We start from the raw sequence: 6000 nt of genomic DNA, 5'->3' as shown, positions 1-6000 counted from the left end.
ATACATTTTTTTTTTGCCTATTTTTTCACTGAAGGTTTTTTTTGTTGTTTTTTTTTAATTATCATCATTATCAAAGTGGACTTTCAAAAAAATTTGATAAGGTAAACCCTTTTGTTGTCATGGATTCTTTTAAGTGTGCTAAGTGCATGTTGAACACAAGATATCAGTTAATTGTCTCAACTGAAATACTAGCTCCCAGATCTAAAGGATAGGAAAGTCCTGGTCTGTAAACACAAGATTCAAACCTGTAGATACCCGCTTCCAAGTCAGGCGCATTACCAGTAAGCCACCGCTCCACTCTCAAGACATAGATCATTTTGAAGGAGATAGCAGATTTGTGTGTGACAGGAGATAGCAGATTTGTGTGTGACATTGTCTGACACTGAAGGTTGTGTGTTGTGTAGCATGTAACATTGTCAGTCACTGAAGGCTGTGTGTTGTGTAGCATGTAACATTGTCAGTTGCTGAAGACTGTGTATTGTGTAGCATGTAACATTGTCAGTCACTGAAGGCTGTGTTGTGTAGCATGTAACATTGTCAGTCACTGAAGGCTGTGTTGTGTAGTATGTAACATTGTCAGTCACTGAAGGCTATGTTGTGTAGCATGTAACATTGTCAGTTGCTGAAGGCTGTGTTGTGTAGCATGTAACATTGTCAGTTGCTGAAGGCTGTGTTGTGTAGCATGTAACATTGTCAGTCACAGGGATGAAAACTAGTTTCCCCCCAAAAAGAGAAGATTTTTGCCGGGGGTCTGGGGGCCGCTATGCCCCCAGTGGGGTCCAGGGGCAACGCGCTGGCGGGGGTCAGGGGGCTCCGCCCCCTGAAGCTGAAGCTTTTTTAAGAATAATATGGGCATAAAAATGTATAAAAAACACTGTTATCCCCCTTTCGCTCTAAAAAAATCAAACCAGAACAAATGCTCAAAAGCTGCTTAAATTTTAAGAACTAGGGTCCTAAAATAAGGTGTAAATATGTAGTAGTATATAATGCTATAAATCAAATACAAATGATTGAACATATAAGGTAATGACCCATGCTTATTTCAACCAGCATCATACACATTAACAAATTAAAAATGTAAAGGACAAAGGCAATTTACCTTGCATCTATGCTGCAGCAACCTTCTTCCTGTTAGTTTAACCTTCCGCCAACATCACATGTAAAACACCTGCTTATTGATGAAGTCAGTCTTCCTTAAAACAATAAACCAGCAGTATCCACAGTTCACTCTGATGGACCTTCACACACATAGGTATAGCTGCCGAAGAATGCACTCACATTTGTCCTGCTCTCTGAAAACTCTCATTTCTTTTCAACTATTTTGATGCTACATTGAAGTCTTTTGATTAAATTCATAGTATGTACATTCTTTTTACAGGTCAGTCTCATACTGTGCATACTTTGTGCATACTTTATAGTTTGTATCAAATGTTTTGTTGTGCCATGATTTTGGAAGAAGTCGTCACACAGTTCACCATTTGAAAACACGCATGAGGTTATGCCACAAAAAAAATCTTCTGTGTCTATCTATTTAGTAAGAGGAGGGAGCAGTAGCATGTGTTGCTAGTCTTTGCCAGGATGGTGAACCACAAAGTCTTAAAAACTATAAAGACACATGTAACACAGGTACAATCATTTGTAATTGTAGTTAAAAAAAAAAAGGTTGGGATATATAGTATACACAAAGCAGGCCACAGGAAATAACTATGACAACTAATCCAGTTTGGCTGCCTTTGGCTTTGTGAAAAAAGCCCGAATGTCAGCAGAAGGCACAGAGATTTTGCGTGTTCTGTTCTTTGACTCCAACCCTGACAGCACTTGTGAACGAGATGGAGTGGAGGAGCTTTCTGAAGGCAAGTGTCTGCCCAGCTGAGTAGATTCAGAACTAGGAAAGCAGGCAACAAAACGGTTAGGCAACCATGTATCTGTGACCATTCTGCTGCCCAGTCTTGACCACATGATTGCAGGTGAGGCAGAGTCAGCTTCATCTCCATCTCTGAGTCGTGGATACAGCGTCCGATTGAGATCTTGCCTGACACTTGAGACGTGATCCTGTGTAGTACTCAGTTTGGGATAGATGGACACAAGTGGCTTTCTCAGGATGCTGGCCACAGCATGCACCTGCCAAACACCCATTTCTGAACCCGACACACAAGCTTCACAGATTTCTTAAGTGATTGCCTTATTCAGAAGAAAAAGAAAACTACCTTTGCAAATGCGATGATCTTTGGAACATGCGACATGGACAAGTTCGTTTCAGCAGCGAATGCCAAGGTAAGAGCCGCGACATTTTGTTGATGAGCTGATCGCATGATGTGGTCTTTGATGGCAACGAATCCACGCAACTTGAAGTCTATCACTTTTTGGCATGGTTCACAAAACACTTCGAACTCTTGATCCTTCTCTCTTTTCCGAATGACATCGCCAACTCTTCACTCACAAACAACGTTTTGCAGCCACTCGCTCCTCCTCTTTTTGCTTTCAATTTCGTTTGATCCACGTTGTCATCGAACGACGCCATCTTGGATTTGACAACGGCGGAAGTGCAAAAGGCGCAAAGCTAATGTGGATCGGGTTTGTTTTTTATTATTTTTTAAATAATTTTTTTTTTTTTTTTTTAATGCAATTTTTTTTTCGGCGAAGATTTTTTTTTTCGGCGAAGACTGCTTAATTTGACAAAAAAATTCGGCGAAGACGGCAAAGCAGTTTTCATTATTAGTGTGTTGTGTAGCATGTAACATTGTCAGTTCCTGAAGGTTGTGTAGCATGTAACATTGTCAGTCACTGAAGGCTGTGTGTTGTGTAGCATGTAACATTGTCAGTCACTGAAGGCTGTGTCAGTGTGTGTTGTGTAGCATGTAACATTGTCAGTTGCTGAAGGCTGTGTGTTGTGTAGCATGTAACATTGTCAGTCACTGAAGGCTGTGTGTTGTGTAGCATGTAACATTGTCAGTCGCTGAAGGCTGTGTGTTGTGTAGCATGTAACATTGTCAGTCGCTGAAGGCTGTGTTGTGTAGCATGTAACATTGTCAGTCGCTGAAGGCTGTGTGTTGTGTAGCATGTAACATTGTCAGTCGCTGAAGGCTGTGTTGTGAATGTGACACCAGGTGCAGCTGACCAGAGAGGCATGGACATGCTGAGCAGTCCCTCCATGGCTGGCACAGCCGCACGCACAGCTCTTCAGCAGCTGCAGGTAGAGAGCACCACATCTTAGCGCTCACCTCTGTAGCATGACAACCCCTTTGTCTGTTCTTTGTCTGTCTGCAGATCATTTGAAAATGATAATGGAAACTTATATAGCACACCATCCAGAAATCTGCTCTTGGTGCTTGGCAAAACACTTTTGCTTACATGACAAATTACATCAGTGTTATGTACACACACTAAAATGTGACTAACAAACATATACACACACAATGCAATCACACATTTTAACATACATATGTACATAGTGGCTGCTTTCCACACATATGCACACATAAGCACACACATACACAGACACGCACACACACTCAAATGCACATTCACATATTTGTGTACTGATGCATATGTATACATACATAGTCAAGCACAGCTCACGCAAAGAAGTGAACCTGCCATAACTGAACTTATTGCTGAGGGAAGAGGAGAGCTTCGAGACCAGATTTGAAAGATGCAAGGGAGTCTGAATGACAGAGGTTATCAGGGAGCTTGTTCCACATCTTTTGTGATTGAAAAGAAAAATTTAATGATCTGTGTCCATGGGTCTTTCTTCTGTTGTGAGCTATCCTGAGAAGTCGAGTATCAGAGGAAGAACGGAGCTGGAAAGATGGAGTATAGATATGGAGGAGTTTCTTTTAATTGCTGCAAGCCATTCAACACTTTCAACTGCATTCTTGAAGAAAATGATTGAATCATATTCTAGGACTTGGCCTGTCGGTGGAGACCTGGGAAGTTTTGACTGCAGATTTCTATATGCCAGTTTTAATGGCATGAAAAAAAAAGAGGAGAAAAAGTAAAATGTGACAACTTTCCTTAGTGTCATGCTCACTTATACACTGACCAGATGGCTCACACAAAGGAGTTCAAGAAACAGCCTTGTGAAATGTAAGACTCCAATACCTAATACCTAATTTGAAGTAAAGATTGATTGGGAAAAAAAAGAAGAAATGAATGGACTGAAAACAAGCAAACACACACAGACTGAATGATCAAGATTTACCACCAAACAACGCCAGCAACACATTTCAGCTACAGACAGATAAACTGATTTATCTGGTCAAGTCTCATGCTAAAATCTCTCTTGTCCTTTCCAAGAAGTGGTTTGGAGTGAGTTGGAGATGACTCAAAATACTGAAGAGATTTTGACCATTCTGTCTCACAGAAGGAGAGAGACTGTACTGAAATACTGAAGACATTTTGACCATTCTGTCTCACAGAAGGAGAGAGACTGTACTGAAATACTGAAGACATTTTGACCATTCTGTCTCACAGGAGGAGAGAGACTGTACTGAAATACTGAAGACATTTTGACCATTCTGTCTCACAGGAGGAGACAGTACTGAAATACTGAAGACATTTTGACCATTCTGTCTCACAGGAGAGAGACTGTACTGAAATACTGAAGACATTTTGACCATTCTGTCTCACAGGAGGAGAGAGACTGTACTGAAATACTGAAGATATTTTGACCATTCTGTCTCACAGGAGAGAGACTGTACTGAAATACTGAAGACATTTTGACCATTCTGTCTCACAGGAGGAGAGAGACTGTACTGAAATACTGAAGAGATTTTGACCATTCTGTCTCACAGAAGGAGAGAGACTGTACTGAAATACTGAAGACATTTTGACCATTCTGTCTCACAGGAGGAGAGAGACTGTACTGAAATACTGAAGACATTTTGACCATTCTGTCTCACAGGAGGAGAGAGACTGTACTGAAATACTGAAGACATTTTGACCATTCTGTCTCACAGGAGGAGAGAGACTGTACTGAAATATTGAAGATATTTTGACCATTCTGTCTCACAGAAGGAGAGAGACTGTACTGAAATACTGAAGACATTTTGACCATTCTGTCTCACAGGAGGAGAGAGACTGTACTGAAATACTGAAGACATTTTGACCATTCTGTCTCACAGAAGGAGAGAAACTGTACTGAAATACTGAAGATATTTTGACCATTCTGTCTCACAGGAGGAGAGAGACTGTACTGAAATACTGAAGATATTTTGACCATTCTGTCTCACAGGAGAGAGACTGTACTGATCTGCCAAGGACAAGAAGTGGAGTAAAAAGAAAACTGTGATGGTATGGTTAATGAGGACTGATCAGTGTGCATTCGTGTACTGTGATTATTGCAAGCATTCATTGGAGGGGATGGGGGGGGGGGGTGAATGTTGCAATTTAATCATTTTTCAAATGGTTCAGAATTATTCAGTTATTGTTATCAATTGTTGGTTCCTGTTTAGTATTTTGTTTCCAGACTTCTGTTTTTACTTTTCAGATTCTGCGATGCTTGTCCACAGTTTGTCTTTATAAAATAAAATGAAAATCTTCAGTCTTCTGTTTAGATATTGCTGGCATGGCGTGTTTGGAGCATAAATTGATTACCTTTTTTTTTTCTGCCGGATTATGTAATGATACTATTGAATGGCCAGAGTCCGGGTGCAAGGAAGCAACATATAAATCAGGGAAATGGAATCATTTCAGGGTCCCCAAAGATTTGACCAAACAAATTCTTTTTCCAGACCAGACTGAAAATTGTCCATACCAAACACAAAGACCAACTGAACCAAACATATGTCTGCTACAACACTGACAAAAGAAATCAGTAGAAATCTAACTAAAATACAAAAGGTGTTGAAAATTTAATTGGAGTTTTTTTTTTTGAAGCAGTTGCATCTAGCTCTATGTTGAATGCGTACTGTTCAAGGTTTTTGTATAAGTCAAAGACTTAACCAGGCCCTGAAGGGCAAAACATATCATTTCAAGACTTCTAGCTCAGGAAATGGTTCT

The sequence above is a fragment of the Babylonia areolata genome, chromosome 8 (assembly GCF_041734735.1).
Source record: "Babylonia areolata isolate BAREFJ2019XMU chromosome 8, ASM4173473v1, whole genome shotgun sequence".
Classification (NCBI taxonomy): domain Eukaryota; kingdom Metazoa; phylum Mollusca; class Gastropoda; order Neogastropoda; family Buccinidae; genus Babylonia; species Babylonia areolata.
Note: the sequence above shows the minus strand (reverse complement) of the source record.